The sequence below is a fragment of the Acanthopagrus latus genome, chromosome 6, assembly GCF_904848185.1.
Source record: "Acanthopagrus latus isolate v.2019 chromosome 6, fAcaLat1.1, whole genome shotgun sequence".
Classification (NCBI taxonomy): domain Eukaryota; kingdom Metazoa; phylum Chordata; class Actinopteri; order Spariformes; family Sparidae; genus Acanthopagrus; species Acanthopagrus latus.
In genome coordinates, this window is record NC_051044.1 from 8991575 (window position 1) to 9009523 (window position 17949).

General features: G+C 39.2%; 1 protein-coding gene across 5 annotated transcripts in view; it reads right to left on the reverse strand.

Annotated features, from left to right (window-relative positions):
• slc16a1a (solute carrier family 16 member 1a) overlaps nt 1–17949 on the reverse strand; it is a 119270-nt gene that overhangs the window by 63059 nt on the left and 38262 nt on the right. The gene's annotated exons all lie outside the window — the stretch shown is intronic.

Below are 17949 nucleotides of genomic sequence, written 5' to 3' on the forward strand. Positions count from 1 at the left end.
TTTGAAAATGTTCCTTTGAGGCAGCCCTGAGATATGGCAATCATATGGATGAGGTCACAATGATGTTTGACCAACCAATTCTAATCAGGTCTGCGTGAGCTGGAGTGGACTTTTGTTCCACATTTGAAGGAATTCCCCCAAGGTGTACCTGAAAAGTCAGGTCAGATGGACAGACAACCAAACTGGCGGACCCACCACCTGAATGACATTGCCATCACTATCACTGTCACTCCGGTTTTAAAAAGGTTACGGGTGCTGAAATTCTATACTTTTCTTCCAAAAACAAACCCAACAAAAAACTGATCTTTCTAACAAGCCAAAGCCTGATATATCTCATTCCTCCGGACCATAGACCTCTACTGCAATCTAAAACACTATTAAAACCACATTCATCAGCCACACTGTTTTACTGGGTGACATGTTGTGAGATGAACAGAGCCGCTGTGGTTTGTTTTGAAGCAATCCCACACACAGCACATTGTCCTGCTGCTGTAAATACTCCCAAGAGCACAAAATGTGTATTAATCTGTGAAAATAGTCCAAGACAAATGCACTATTTTCTGCTTTTTGAGTGAGGCTTTCCAAAAATTGTACTGTGTCCAGGTGTTTAAGGTAATCATGCAAGAGAAAGGGAAGTCTAATTGTAAGGTACAGAGGGTTGGACTTGTTTTTTTGTCTTTATAAGTGATTTGTTGACAATGAGAAAATCAGAATGCCAGCCTCAAACGCCATCTATTAAAAAGCCTTTTAATAATCATGTTACGTACAAATGTTAAAAAAAAGTGGTATGCAACGGTTCAAATATCATAACCCTTTGACCCTACTTCTAGGCATACTCAACTTTTTTCCTGTAGGAGGAGTTTATTGTTCAATTAATTTATTTCCACAAGCTTTAACATCCATTTGAATCAATGCTCATTTTATTACCGCCTAAGGATTATAGCAGTATAGGCGCCTGCATATTAATGAAGGATTTAGTTTGATTAAGCGACGGTCTAACACAAGTAATCTGTCAATATATAAGTACAATCAATCATGATTATTTTAAACTGTCATGAAAGGGCTGATTCATCTGAAAAATATGAGTAAAAACATACATTGGGTGTTTTACAGCGTTTCACAAGATGCTGAACAGTTTTTCAACATTATTTATTCCGTTGACATCTCATGACAATAGCACCTTAGAAAAACACTGAAGCTTAATGCTAATGACTTGTTGTAAATCCATTAAAATCTCTTCATAACAACTGGGCTCTCTTTTATGAAAATCCAGCAGGCCTATCTCTAAAGAGCATATTGGAGAAAAGCTGTCACACAGTGGGACCACAGGGAGCAGCTGCGCAGTGTTTAAGTAGCTCTGTATTATGCTGCCGTATCCAATTTATGAAGATGGCTATAGAACGGCAGATCCATCTCTGCCACAACAATTCCCTTCAGTCTCCGCACAGAAAGACAAATACACTTTTCTTTATACTAACACACACAAACATCCCCTGACACAAAACGTCAAACATCCTATATGAGGTTGAAAAGCAGACTTTCAGCTTTAATTTGGGGGTGTTCACATCAATATTGAATGTACGGTGTAGGAATTGTTCCTTTTTTTAAATCATGCAAAAAAGAAAAAAAAAGAAAAGCTGGAACACATCTGGTGAGTTTCATGTTCTTTCATGTCCTAAATTTACGTACATTGGAACCGAGCAGTACATACAGAACAGATTCTAGGTGTGAGATTTGTTTTTGGCATCATTTGTTATTGCTGTGAAAGTAAGGCAGGAGAAGGAGATACAATTTTGAATGCATCCTAGACATGTGGAACTTTTCAAACAAACTGATGACAGAACCAGTATTACCTGACACCTGGTGTTTGTGTTTCACATGACTCCAAAGAACAGTGTTGACTTATTTTAATCTATGTATGCATATACCGAACCTAGGTCACGTACGTAGCTGAACTGACGTAACTACACCCAGTCTGTTCCTAAACCTTATCAAGTAGTTGCAACCATTTCACGATGTTAATGATGATCAGGGAGGTCTAGTACCCCTGCAACAATCGTATACAGTATGTTGTTTTGGGATACATTGGCAACTTATTCTGTCATTAAGTTGTGAGGATGCGTTGAGCCGAAAGATTTGGAAGACAAGGTTAAAATATAGACTTTCAGAGTTTTGAAACAAGGTGTTTTGAACAGATTTGACAACCTGTCCCAGAGTGACAAAAAGGGATGGAGGGGGAAGGAAGGAGTTGGAAGAAAAAAGAGGAAGGTGACTCAAATGTGATTTGAGTCTCATAAGGTTATGTATCAAACTTACTGGCTGTGGTGTTTAGCCTTCGCTATGTAGACTGCTAGAAGACAGAAGAGGACAATATAACAAAACAAAAGTCAGCAATCCACTGCTTTCAGGCTCTAAGATGTGAATATTTGCTGTGTTTTAACAATTTTCTATCATTTAATTGAGAAAATAATCATCAGGTTAGGTTACAGTTGCTAATGAAAACATTTGTTAGTTGCAGGCTTTTTGGAAGCACACTAATCAGTTTGGTACACTTTATTGGTTTTGGTACACTGAGTGCTGATACACCCCAGAATCATTTTCTAACCACTATTACCAGGGGTAACATTATTTTTCATGCCCTGCTGCTATGCAAAAGCAATTACACAAAATTGACATTACATATTAAATTGATGTTATGATCTACATGCTAAGTAATACATGTTTAAATGGTGTTAAAGGATTTGCAGACTGAAACTATGAAAATGTATACAAATTTAACTGCAAAAACTACCATTTTATCAACTTTCATTATAGCCCCAATGGGTTGTAGTGTTAACAGAGTGGTTGTTGGTATATATAGAAAGTGTGCAGGGTGTGAGAGAAGATGAAGAGCCCTGCTAGCCTGCTCTTGGACCCAATATCTCTGCAATGGAGACAGATTTCCACACAAAATCCAGATTGAGCCTCGCTGGCTGGGGAACCCTTTGATATGAGAACAGGGCTAATCTCTCTAGTTCTGGCTGCTGCCATGTCTTCATCCTCCCAACCAGGTGCCCTTTCATTAACCTTTGACTCGCACTGGCACTGTGTTTGAAGAGGCTGGTATTAAACTGGCTTATCCTAGATTGCTGTTGCTGCGGCAGTGAGAAGACTCGCTCTGTTTCTCACAGGTCTTTCAAGGTGCTGAATCGTACAACAGAAACATTATGTAACCCTCGGTTAGCAGCTGGTGCAGGCTGCACTCCACTGCACCCTCAGTGGCAGGGCAACAAACTGTCAAAGTTACATAAAATGCTCGATGATTGAAGCCTTTACAACTCTAAAGACCCAGTCTTAATTTCTGATTCAAAGTTTTGGTCTTGGTTAATCATGACCAAAACACAACATGTTACTACAATCTTTTAAAATAGTTTTTCAACTTATTCCTCCATTTAGATTTTGTCAACAAGTCCATACAAAACAACCATTAACAGAAATACAGCAGGAAAGAAAGAAAGCCATTATAAAAACATGGTTGCTGACTGAAATGTTTTTTGTACTTTTGTTACATTTTCCACCACAGAGCCCAGACTTTCCAAAGTCAAGGAAAAGATTAAAAATTCACTAGTAAGACCAAATGAAAAGAAGAGATAGATCACTAGATACACAAGGTACTACGACAAACTGACAAACTGTGAAGGGAGCACAAAGAATAGCTTTAGGTTCATGTGCTTTTGGAATAATTGAAAAAACATCTTCTAGGAAATTCATGTGAATGCCCATTCAAGTTGGAACAACAACTCAAAAAGTCAAGAGAAAATTCTGGCACAGAATTCTTGCTGAATCATATGATGCCGAAATGGTGGACAAAAGTAAACTTTGGATTGAAGGTAAGAAACTTTACCAAAGTCATGCAGTCATTTCCTTTTCTCTTCCTTGTCACTCAAATTTTGGAAATAGCTGTCAGTGTGTTCTATCTGGCGTCCATGTTGCTCCTACATTCCGACATGATGCAAATAAGTACAGTGACGTCAAAAGAACAACTTCCCAACTCAGGAAATGGGACCAACTGAGGAGCACCTGAAGGCAGCATTGACACACCTGCAAAGCTAAAGTGACATGGGTGAAATTAAACAGGGCAATTGAAAAAGTGGGGGGAAAAGACAAAGACAGGAAGCTGAACATGAAGAGAGAATAAAACAAAAAATGGAAGCAGCTAAACTAAACAGCCAAACTACAACAACAAGGTTTAGAATTTTCATTAACAGTAGCAAAGTTAATCTCAACAAAGATTGATGTTTCCAGGAAGCACACAGGTTTTGGCTCAACTGAAACGGTAAAGCAGTGTGACGATATCTGTTGTGTGACTGCCAGCTGAAACATCAACTACCCTGTTACTACTAAGGTATCCTTGCCTTTAATACTTCTGGATGTAACTGACCAGCCTGAGAAACGTCGCAAATCAACGAGAAAGGATTGCTTCATAACTGTAATGCATTATACATTGCATTACATTATAAATGCTGGTTTAACTAAAAAAAATACATATCTGTCTTAATATTTTATTCATAAACATTAGTTTTCATTTGATTTAACTCTTGCACTTTATAGTTTATTGATAGCACAATATAAAATTACACACAGTATACAGAATAGAGTTGTTTTTTTTAATGCATATTACTTCTTACACAGAACTTTGTTACTCTGTCAAGATGAGTAACTGAGTATACAGTCACATTCAGAGCTGAGATTGATGTGTCTCTGGTAATGAAAGAAGATGTCAAAAGATGTAAAGTTTAAAGCAGTTTTACCATCAGTATAAATAAGACAGTGCTAATTTTGTCTTGAGAAATATTTTATTGTTATTACAGCCAGTAGATTATTGCATTTAATGTTCATCTCATATTGCACAAATTACAATTTCCTCATCCCAGTAGACATGAATAGATTTTGTCTTTTGCACTCGTTGCAATCAATATAGTGATAATACGTTAGGATCTACATAAATCATTTATGATTAGGGTTGAAACAGTATGTGATTTTTCCTATACTACACCTTAAAACGGGTTACCGCTGCAACCCTTTTTATGACTAACACAATTTCTCATCTGGGCATTGTTTGACATGGTTTCCCTATATCAATTTCATTTTAAAATACAGTACAGACTAGACTATAATTCAACCAGAAAGTGCAATGTTGTGGAGGGATAAACCTTTTGCATGACTCACTGTTCCTTATCTTCTTTGACGCGCCAGTTTAGCTTTTATTTTGCGAGCTTTGAGTGATTTGAGGCCAGCTCTAAGAGGATATAAAATAGATCTGCACTTTGAAAGTATTGTGCATATTGCGTCTGAGCGTTCACAAACAAAAACAAAACAAACAAAAATAGTTCCAGTGAAAGTGCTTCAGTGCTTTCTATATTACATAGTATGAGAGTGTTTTGATATTTGTTGACAAAGCTGCAGTGGATCAAGGTGCAAAAAAAAAAAAAAAAACAGTGCAGGAGCATCATTAACATGACATGTTTCTGATTTCTGTCCAATGATCTGTTTTCTTTTGAGAACACTTTTAAAGTCAACAATGACTTACACTGTAATCTGAAAGCACAGCAGATGTGTATAATCAGCTGTTCACTTTGAAAAGGAAAGAGGGTGGACACTGAGCACTGGTCCCTGAAATTACAATTTTGTTGTTCAATTATCCATGATACCACAGAATGATACATCTTGGCCACAGGCCCGTGTGGTCAGCGGCCTCCGTGAGAGCTGCCTCCGCTTCACTTCTCCGCTGCTGGGAAACATATAATTGAGTTTAAGTGCTCTGTGAATGACACACAACTCTGAGAAAATTCATAATGAAATAACATGTGCGATGACAGCTGCTGGATGAACTTACTGCACAGTCAAATGATTTACCAAAGGGGGAATCATCAGCTCAGTAATGCAGCAAACAACAGCATTAGTAACCAGCTGTGCATGAACTTATGGCCATTAAGATAATGAGATCATTAATTTTGTTGCACTGTAGTTGTGTGAAATGGGAGAGGGCCTGATTGTTTTGTGTCATGTCTGACACCAGATCGAGAACTTCAAGGCCATGTCTCTTTTAAAAGGATAAGTTCACCATAAAATGCTAATTTTGTCATTATCTACTCACTCCATATGAAGTTCTGTATTCTCTATAAAACATTTCTGGAGTAGAGGAGGTAGACATCACTAACTAGAAGCAAAACAAGTAATTTGCCAACGGTTAATAGACCTCGAAGAAGGGAAAAAAGAAGAAGACACAAAACCAGTTGCCTTGGCCATCCAGAGGGTGTGTGGAAATTAACGTAGAAATGGGGGTCTAATGGGAACTGCCAGGAAGTGCCAACAGCCGACACAGTTTCTTCTTCTTATCTCGGAGCAGATACGGCTGATCAGTCATGTGAGTTGAACGTTTGCTTTGTCAGAACTTATTGAGAGAAGCTGATTCCAGTTCTCATTTTTGAAAAAGACAAATCCCACCTCAAGCGATTTTTTGACAAAACTTTTATATTAAACTTTTCTTTTACTTCAAAATGCACACACACATAGGGTACTAGAAATGTGGCTAGGGATTCCTTCAGTTCTTACCATATTTCATACATACATTCATACACTGATGGCGGTGGCTGCCATGCAAAGTGCAGACCAGCACATCAGGAGCAGTTTTGGGGTTCAGTATTTTGAACAGTATTTTCAGTATTCACTTTGACATGTAGACCAGAGGAATCAAAGCCTTTTTTTATCTGTGGTTGTGCAGAAACATATTTTGCCAGCATTTATTCTGGTGGTTGAATTAAACTAAAACAATCAGCAAATATACCGCAGATGAATCCAGCAGGTACTGCACGATCGAGCCAGGCCTGTGCATGTGATGTGGGCGTACTGTAGCTGTATAGGGGTTTCAATGGCCTAAGGGTGAGAGACTATTTTCTGAAGAGGGTTTTCCAAAGGAAGACGTAAAGCTTTATTATAGAGAGCTTGATAAAAAAGAACCAACTCTTGGGTTGTAATGAGGGTCATCCTGCCAAATATCCGTAAATTGAGGCAAATGGCCACAAATACAGTCAGCACTTACCTAATCTCCATTTCAAAATGAGTGCCATGAACAGAAAAACACGTACTTCTTCTTCTCATTTTCAAATGTACCAACTCTGTGCATTTTATGATGAGAACATTTGAGTGTGTGCAGAAACACACTGTATCAGTGAAATTGGTGCTGAAAGAGCCGCAGTACTTGTAACACGATCACAATCAGTCCATCTACAAGTAATACCACTCTGTCTCTCTCAGAGATGGATGATCTCCTCTTTTCACAGTAGAGTTCAATAAGGAAAGGCTGATCTACCCAGAGGCGAATCTGTACTCATCAACTCCACACAGTCTCTCTTTCTGTCTCTCTGTAGAAGTGAGACACAAGTGCATTCAATACTCAAGCGTTTTACCGAAGTCAATCATGTATCATTTCCACATCACTATAATAATGATGTTACGTGTAAAGTGAGCAATAACATGCACACACTATTCTTTTTTTTTTTTCACAACATAATTTTTAAGGAGCTCTGCTAAATATGTATTAAAGTTGAAGTGAGGATTTTCCAACAGAATTCACGTCACTTTTTAACAATCAATTGTGTTTTTATTTGGAGACAAATTTTTGTGACAATTTCACAAATTTTACTTGCAAAGGTTCTTGTCATTAACTTAAAAAAAAAATAATGTAATTTTTGAGCAGAGGAAAAGCAAACATTCATTGTCTTGAACTTTGGCTCAATGAAAAGACAAAAAATAAATCAGGTTTCACATCCTCTCCCAAGTTATAGCAACATATGGGTTAAGTGCTGCACAATCTGCACTGGAAACTGCACTGAGGAAGCCTCCACGGGTGTGTTTGCTCTTTTTGTTAAGAGATCCGAAGGTAAAAATCTCTGTTTTTGTTTTCAAATGTACTTCGGCAGAATGGCAACATATATTTTGCAATACTTGACCTTTTTCCACATTAAAATATATCTTTACAATGTCTCCCACTTATTTTCTATCACTGCCAGCGGATCACTTGTGCTTCTGCTTGAAAGAGCATGATGGGATTTACACCGAGAGAGGGATGAAGTTCATTCAGACGAACTGATGCAGCCGGAAAGGAATGGCAACAAACACCCTGGTAACTGAAGTCTGATATAGATTTAAAGTAGATACATTTACATCTTGTCACATCCAGTCTAGATGTAACATGAGAGATGCAAGTGAGAGATGAGAAGACATAAATTTGGAGCTTAGAAGAAAACCTGTCTCACTTGTTCTAAGCTTCTCTCTCTGTCTGTCTCTTCCCCTTACCTCTCCTGTGGCACTGGTGGCCACAGCAGTGTGGCAGCTTGTAAGTAACACCTGCACCTGTCCATCACTGTTCCTGGAAGTCTGCGGTCAAGCTGCTGCCCAAAGGCCACATCCACACATGCATGGTTTTCACTCTGACATTGAGAAAGTGAGTGTTTCTTCCTGAAAACAATACCAGTCTGGTGGCCCTCCTGGTACTTCTGTGGTAAAGATCTTGATCTGGTTAGTGCATGCCTTTGTTTTGGAAGCGTGTGAAATAAAAATCGATCTGAATACTATTTTTCTTCAATAATCACAGTTGTTTGCAGGGTGCATGATGATGAAGAAATGTATTTGTTTGTGAATATTTAAGACAAGAAACTAACATGATGATGGTGATTTAACACAATTAGTTGTTCTACTGTCAGCTGAGCTTGTCCTCGCAAAATTGATCGTATAGTTCAAAAAATGCAGCAGCTGGAGGTCACCTCTAGCGGCTGTGCTAGTTAATAGAGCTGTAGAGAAGGAAGAAGGAGAATTTGTATAAGGGGCGATAACTCTGTTTAGGCAGTGATCGGGGATGCTGGACAGATTAAACAAAGACAGGACTTTCATGTGGGGAGACCGCTGTCCATGTCCCGCGTGAAACCAAAAAATATTGGTTAGTTCTTTTAACTCACTAAGGTGGTGAGGTATAGCTATATAGTAGCTATATAAAAATAGCCAGACTTGTCACTGATGGTCTTGTTTGCTTATTTAAATCATGAAGATACATCAGGATTATATCAAAAAAAAGGCTTCATAACCAGTTAAAATAAATCAACCTTCATAGTCTGGTGTGCACACCAAATGAGTAGTTGGTTTGCAAACACTGCGACATACAGATGGCAGTTATCTTCTATAATAGATGAATACTTGGACAGAGTTTAAGAGCTATACATAAACAGCAACAACAACTTATTACTGTGCACATGATGCTTTGTGTAACATTATCTAAATAACTTGTTCATTTTCAGTTGGCTTTACATGATAGGACATTTTGGAGTATGAGTATCTTTTGATGTAGTGCACAACCACTCAGCTGTATCAAAGCGCACAATGAGACAATTTGAGCACTTGAAAACAACTTCAGGTCCATTTTGTGAAGAAAAGTTAGTTTTTGAATCTCATTTATAACTCGTCAAATAAGGGGCTTTGGGATTGTAGGTCGTCGATTGTGATTGCCATCTCAAAACGTCAGTACTTGACGAGTTGGTAATGACACTAAGAAATTAACTTTCTCAAAGTCGACCTTTAAATAGCATTTTTACACAGACATTTGTACTAGCACACTTTGAAGTGCCTTAACAGGGGTGTTTACAGAGTGAGAGAGCCTGTGAGGGAGAACAAATGAGTGGAACTGAGTGAGAGCGATGATTATTGTGTCTTTCAAGGCTGTGAATGGCATCATTATCTTAAATATTCCAGAAATGTAATAACTTAAACTACAGCAGAAGTTAATACCCTGCACCAGGAGACTGAAAGGCATCGGCACTTAAAGATCGGGTGTGTCTGCCATCTGCTCCTTCTTCTCCCGTGATGAGTTTTTTTGGATGCTCAGCCTCGGGCTAGATGTTTTTTCAGTGTAGACGCTTCATCAAGATGAGTGTGAATGTTCAGGGTGTAAATTTATCCAAGTGAAGTGCACGAAGGTGGAAGTAGCAGCAAGCGTTGCTGACTCAAGTCAAAAAGTTGCATTATAGCTTCAGCTCATTGACTAATGCTGCAACACGAGCTCAGTGGGTTTAAATTATGAAGTGCTACTGTGTGTTTTCATTATTTTTCAGTTTGCTTTATGTCATTTGTTTGTTTTGGTATTTCATCTCTGTTTTCTTTCATGGCGTGTTTAAATTTCTTGGAGGGAAAAGAAATAATTTGATTTGCTTGTGTGTGTGTGTGTGTGTGTGTGTGTGTGTGTGTGTGTGTGTGTGTGTGTGTGAGAGAGAGAGAGAGAGAGAGAGAAAGAGAGACGGAGAGGGGTGCAGTTGGAAAAAAATGTCATAATGTCAAAGCAGAATCCAGATATTATGATATAGCTACTTGAAAATATGTTGCAGCTGTTTGGTCAAGATGAAAATATTTTCTACAAATGAAATTTCGGGGAGCAAACGCATATCTAACATCAGTCAAAACAAACAGGAAGATTAATAAAACTGCACTTGTAACCTTAAATACTTCAGAATAAGTTTGAAAATCACATATCCGTGAACACATAATTAAAATAATAGACGTATGATACACCAGTTTTTACACAGTCTACCATATAATCAATGAGCACAGCAAGATTTCACCAGAGGGTTAAACTTCAATAAAATCACATCCTTTTAAAAGAACATTGTACAAATTTACTTTCTTTTACTGCCAGTTAAATGTTCAACACTGAGCTTTAATGTTCCAAAACAATAGTAATATATTACCACCACCAAGCAATGAGCACCTGGTAAGGATTCCTACTGCCCAAATCACGTTACAAGTTGAAAGGCAACAGGATTTGCAAGATCACAAGATCGCTGCCCTGATTTGCAACAAAAGCTGTTTTCTAATTTGAAATCAGGATCCGATCCAAACATAATCCAGAGTTGCCCCTTCAAACGTGTAGCCACAGCAGGAGACTGTCCATGTCAGATATGTTCTCACCTACTGGAAAGTCTCTGTTTGGTTTGGCGAGGGTTGGTGAAAATATACAGTAAAGGAAAAGAAGAGAACAGTATGACACAACTACACTCTGTGATACATCATCAACATGTCCACTCACTTGCTGTGAAATCCCCTAACAAGCCTGCTCCATTTCCACATGGGCTCAATTGGACTTTGTGAGGAGCTGGCAGGGTAAAGCCTGGTTAATCTCCGGTTCAGTTAATTCAGACATCTGCGTTCAAACGCGTGAAGCTCATCTGGGTAGTGTCCGGAAAAGTTCAGGGCAGCGGTGCATTTAGTGTGAATTACAGATTAAGGGACAGCTCCTGTGGTGAAATTAATATTGCCAAAACTCTACCGGTTGACACGTTTCTACCATTTCATGCTTGTATCATATCGCCCAACCATCACTTGTTTATACGCACTTTCAGCTTAATAAACCACTGTTTATGTCAATCTACGGCGACAAAACTACAGAATGTAACTGCAGATCTGATTCTGTATTGAGTTATATAGAAGATGAATCTTGGCCCATGTCTTGACATTTATATATATATATATTAAAAAAACCATTCCTAGAGGACCAATTTGAAGGGAGCAGAGGGTTTCAGTATGACATGCTGACATGCCTAATGTCGGCGAGAAGTGACAAACAATATTCATACCAGCGCTCTAAGGGACGGACAGTCTCTCTGCCTGACATTTATCCATCCAGTCTAATTGATAAGCATATCATTGGGGCCGGACCCTCATTCTGCTTTGAGACAACAGTTGACAAGTCTGCGGGTTGTGACCGAACATGAAGCAGCCTTTTAAACGTTTCAAACATGAGGCTGTTCCCATATGACGTGGATGATTTATCAGACTGATTTGGATGGGATGGTCAGAGTAATAAAGCATAGAGTGAATACACAGTCCTTTCTGGGGAAAACAGCAACTGTATCCAGTGGGCTATACACTTGGAAGGAAGCCTTTACAAAGTGAACTATATTTTAATCTCTTTTGAAAATCTTTCCCTCTGGCACAGAAATCCTCTCCATGCTCTTTCCCATCGTCTATGCTTCACTGGGGCATATGATGGGAGAGGTTTCAGCAGTGTCCCAAGGTAGCCGATCTTTGAGAGATGACAGGCCACAAGTTCCATTTTTATTATGATTTATTCGGGCCAGCCAGTTTTCTGTAATGGAAATTCATTTGAATCAACGCCCATTCGGAGGAGTCAGAAGGGAACCATAGTGGCCATCTGTGAGCCAGGAGACACGGAGACCGGCCCCATTTAGCAAAATGAAATAAACCGCTTTTAATGCAAACACTCACCGAGCAGATCGAAAAACAGGTCTCAAGCCCCACTTCCAGGTTTCCTCAACACCTTATACTGAAATATGGTATTTTTCTTTTAGCTTTGACATCTTTCTGACCCGATGGATTATAAATATAAATCTCATTGTAAGTTTTATTGCAAGATGTAATACTTATTGCAATTTGTTGTTGTTTTATGGTATAACAGTGTCTGTAGTTTTCAGTTTTCTTTCCACCATGCACAGAGCTTATGTCAGGGCATTAGTGAGTTGACAGAATGACATATTAGCTACATCACCTCTTGGGAGAAAAAGCTATCGGGAGAGCCTTGTAAAGTCAAATCTTAGATCTCTTAGCTTTGTTTAAGATTAGCAAAGAGATAACCCCTTCAAACATGGGAAATATACCACTGGAGCAGCACTGTGACTAAAATAGTTTCTCAGTGTGAATGCAGATCTTAAATACAGCTGAAATTTTCAAAGATTCCAACCAGATGCTGATCCTTAATACGTAAAAGGTGGGAACTGTGAACGCTACAGCACACAGAGCATTTATGGGATGATGTGTAGAGCAAAATTCAACCTAGGGATCCATAATAGCAGATATTTTGGACCTGCTGATATTTTCCAAATCATGTGGCCAAATCCTGATGCTGATATATGCACACATATGTTTCCCCTAATTGCATGGAAACTTCAAGTCTTTCGTGTAGTTGAAATAACATACCATAACTCTTATCATGATGCAGATGAAGGCATACAGTCCTTTTCAAAATGTACACATTCACTGGGCAACATATGAATACTAAGTCAACAGCTTGTGTCTGTATTAAACTGCTGGACACATAATGTCTCCTACTTTACTTTAAGTCCGTCCGAAGGGTCAGCCCAGTGGCCGGGATATTATGTCAGCAGTTAACATTTCTGCATACACAGTTATGTCCAGGGTTGACTTTTAAAGGACACCTGGAAGACAGTTCCATTTTTTAACTTTGGTCACTGCATTTTTTGTGTATCCGCACAGGAGGCCTCAGGTTCCCATATGACACTTGTGTATGCTGACTACTGGACTTGCATTGGTTTCAAAACTATTTGTGATGTCACACATTATACTTGTAGGCTGGCATTTTTAAATCAAATTCTTTGTGATCTTTCAGCAATTACTTTGTGAAAAATTAATGTGGTTAAACCCAATATTTTTATTGGGTTATTTTGCATAAAAAGTTTGCACATTTCTTAAGTTCCCAACTGAGTGACCACAATACTATTTTCTGAGGGAAAATCTTAGGAATTATTTTATTGATTTCCGAGTGCGAGCAGGCACATTATCTATGACAAACTAAACTCAAGCTGATGATGCCACAGAAAGAATATGCAGGCTCTGATCAGATTTGCCCTGCAATGGAACATGTGCAGTAAGTAAAATGTATCTGCAAGACAAAACCACACAGCGACTTATACTAGATGCTGGTCCGAGCTAAAAAAGGATGGATGTTTGGAAACGTGATTACTTTAAATGTAACCGCTCTGTCATGGCGACAGCTGCTCCGTCCCTCCTCAGCCTACAGTTCTCCTGTTCATCTACTTCAGTGTTTGTATCAGTTGGTGTTTCGTGCTTTTTCCTTGTCATTTCCTGTCATACATTACCTGTCACCCTCCTCTGCTGGTCAGCTAATTATACTGCCTACTTGGCAAATCAGTCAACAGTAATAACAGACTTTACATCAGTGACTGACTACTGAACACATCTGTGAACTGATTGAACTTTACTGCAATAATCTGGTTTCTTTCTAACCTATGCATCAAATTAGTGCCCATATATCATATTGTATAATTTTTCTTTTAGTATCATACTTTTATTTCTTTTTGTGTGTATTTGATGTTTGTTTTTCACACATGTGCTCATGTAAGACCCCATGAGAAACCCTGTTAACGCTGCTATGAAATGTACATTTCTGAACCAGGTTTCTGTAATTCCCTTTTCTAGTCACTCAAAATGGGTTTGCATGGCATGTGGCATGAACTTCTGAGACCACCACTGGCAGCAACACTGTTTGGCAGCATGCCTCGCATAAATTGGAGGTTTTTATGTGTAATTTGTGACCTCATTTATTTTAAACACATGTTTGGTAGGTTTTGTAAACCAAGACAAAAAAGTGTTTCCTAGATGCCATCAATTACCTTACATCAGAGAGGTAGGCAAAGGTAAATCGCAGAAAACGTCCCCAAATCAAGCTAATTGGTGTCCCTGTATATTCAGATGAATTTGGTGTTCCCAGCGATATTGTTTGCCAGTGTAGTTGTAGTCCATAGTTATAACCTCTGCCTACGAGGTACTGTTTCGGTCCATGTCCATTTGTTGGTTGCTTAACGGATTTCAAGAAAACTTGCATGAAGGATGAGTCTCAGCCTATGATAGACTTCGTAAACTTTTGGGGAGAATCTGAAAAAAGAGACAGATCCAGGAGCTTTTTTCTCACTTTCTTAACCACTGAGAGATATGGTGTCAACATTTTTTCATTCATGTTCTCAGGGAAAAATGTGGCGTGTTCAGATGGCTGATAGATATGAGTGAGCACAATTTGATGCTGATCTAAAATGAAATCTGGATCTAGTGGATTCAAATGCTGTTTGTGATATTTGATTAGGCGTGACTGAATTAAAGGGGACTCTTGGGCCTTGTCTGAGGTATGCACTCTACTGACAGCCATTCTAGCTGTTATAGTTATTGTTCTCAGTGTGGATGGCCCTTAAGGAGCGGCTTCTTTGGTAAAACACTGAAATTTTCCTTTGGAAAAAGAACTGCTCAGTTGGACCTCAAAGCTGAGCCCAAATATGGCACTTGTGTTCTGCACCATCTCAGGCCCTCAGGTGCTGTCTGTGTCAGTGTCTGCAGAGTCTGGATTCAGTGTCAGACGCAGTGAGACATCAGCGCTTAGGGCCGTCATGAGCCTCTCCGCAAATGTCAAGTGACAAGATGTGAACTCTAGGCGGCATAAAGAGGGACAACTCTTTAAAGAATGACTTTGTATAGATGTGACAAATGTATCATCACAGTGTCACACAGTTCATCCATAATTCAGAGCTTGTGTACTTGTTTTTTTTGTGTGTGTGTGTGTGTGTGTGTGTGTGTGTGTGTGTGTGTGTGTGTGTGGTGGTGAGAAGGAGTGAGTATGATGTGCAAAGGACAGGAGACATATGCAGGGAGACAAAGTGAGGCAGGGAGTAGAGTACCACCTGGACATGTTTCAGCAGTTATGGAGGACATATTTTATACTTGGACTTTGAACACTTAGCTCTCTGACGTTCTGTCGGTTGGTGTAAGAATATCCCAGACTATGTGTGTGTGAGCGTGTGCATGCACATACTGTTTGTGTGTCTGGCCGAAGAGAGACGAATATTAAAGATGATTTCTGTCGCTCACAAACTGATGTTTTCCTGAGCGAGAGAGGAGGCATCATCTGCCAGCTCAGCTGAGCGTACACTGTCATGTTCTCGACTGGGATGTCAATCATGCTCGGTGTATAAAATCACTGTGCTCACTGACTTTCAGTGGAGCTCTGAGGAGGTGTTCTCCATTTTTGGGTTCACTTGCTGCCAGATACAGTGCAGTGCAACAGTCAGAGTATAGCGGCAGTATTAATTAAAACTATTTAAATGTACAATTCTTCTCAGCACAGACAAAGAACACAGGCTTCCTCAAAGAGCACTGAGAAAAGTCATTTTTTTCAATAACTTCTATTCAAAGAATATCAATTATAATTGCTCTATTTGATTGAGGGTCTGTGTATTCAGGCATATAAGCCCTCGCCCACATAAGCTGCAAACTGAATTATATGTTCAATACACCAATAATACATATCACTCTTTTTGACAGTTTATGCGGTTTAAGTGGCGGAGGCTATGAAAAGCAAATGATAGAGAAATATATGAATAAAACATTGCCATTTGAGAAACATATAGATAGGGTGGATACGTCTTATGTAAATATGCAAAACAAATATCATTCCAGGGTATATACATAAATGGAATCTTCTCTAAGAGTAGAGAGCGAGAGGATATGCTTTGAGAATGGAAATCTCATTAGTTTGATATCAAATAAAAGCAGTCATCTGGAGGGAATGGCACCGACACTGTAGTGAGGGAGCACAAGACACAGAGGGAGAGTGAAATTTGTCTTTGAAGTCAATGGTATTTACAGAGGAAATTTGGGGGCTATTTCAAGCTGTTTTCGTCTCGAATAAAAAGGCAGCAAGTGCGTTACTTGCAAAAGTTTGCCTCCAAGGTGCCAAATAAGGTGCTTTTTCCGTTGCTGTTTTCTTTACCAAAATTAGAGCCGATAAGCCGCTGTTCTGCTCAACACATTTCATTCGTCAAGCACGCATTTTTCACATCAGGTGGCATGTAAAATACACTGATAGGGAGGTGATTTACAAGTACGGCGCAGCATCCCTGATGAAACATAATTGTTAAAGCATTATTCCAAATGAGTGTTTGACTAATGACGACTTGCACGTCTGATCTTTGTTTACCGCCGTGGTATCATTTCAACCCATCACAGGCACAGTCCAGTCAGTGGGGGATATGATCAAATAACATGCAAATGATTTTTTTTTTTCGTTTTGACATTCAATCATAATTACGAATTGCATTTGCATGATGTTGATTTTTATTTAATTGTCTCACAGCCTCGGTTCGCTACATGTCCCGCTGATGACAAAGCCATCTGACAAATCGAGCTTAATGAGGTAAACCGTGGCAGTTAATCTGTACAAAAACATTTACACAAGACGAGTTCATGCTCGCTGACGAGCAGATTAGAATCGATAATTACGTCAGATCAAACAAGTGATTATCAAAGAAATATCATTCGCTTTTTGGGTCATCTGTTTTAAATTAATTTCACAATGATGAAGAAGGGACTTAATTATTTGCCGATGTTTGACTCAGTGCCTCCTTGCACTCTGTGTCTGTGTCTATAAATAATAATAAATAAGCATTTGAAAGCTGCTGTAAGTGTTTTCCTGCCATCGTGCCTTTTGCTTAGTTTGTATTTTATATGCTATTTAATGTCTAAATCCATTTTATGTCTGTTAAATGTAATCGAAGCGGTCATGTAGTTCCCAGCAGGACACAGGAAGGACATGAGATTTCCCCCTCAGTGGTCTTTCATAATGATTATTCCTCTGTTTGGAAAATAATGAGAAAATGGTCCAGCTTGGTGTCGTCATTGCTTCAGGACATTGTATGAGGTCTTGCTTAATACAGTATTCACTGTGCTGCAGCCATGACAGGGATCTAAATGATGAGTGCATCTATTTATTTATTAATCAAAACTACTGTATACATCGAACTTCAATAAAAGGTTCTCTATCCATTTTTGAGACCACCACTACATCATAATCACCGTCATCACCACCACCAGCAGCTACCAGCAGCAGCCACATCATCCACTATGATATAAAAAGCCCAAAATGGGGCGTGTTGTCACAGCCCATGATGGATTCAGGGGGCAACGCTGAATGTTGATCAAGGTGAGGCATGAAGGAGGCCCTGCTTGTCAGGGACCCGCCAGCATCCCCAGGCAATCTCCGCAGTCAGGAGATGGAAAGAGCAGCGCTCTGAAATCCATCATGTGCCACCTACGAATGGAGCATTG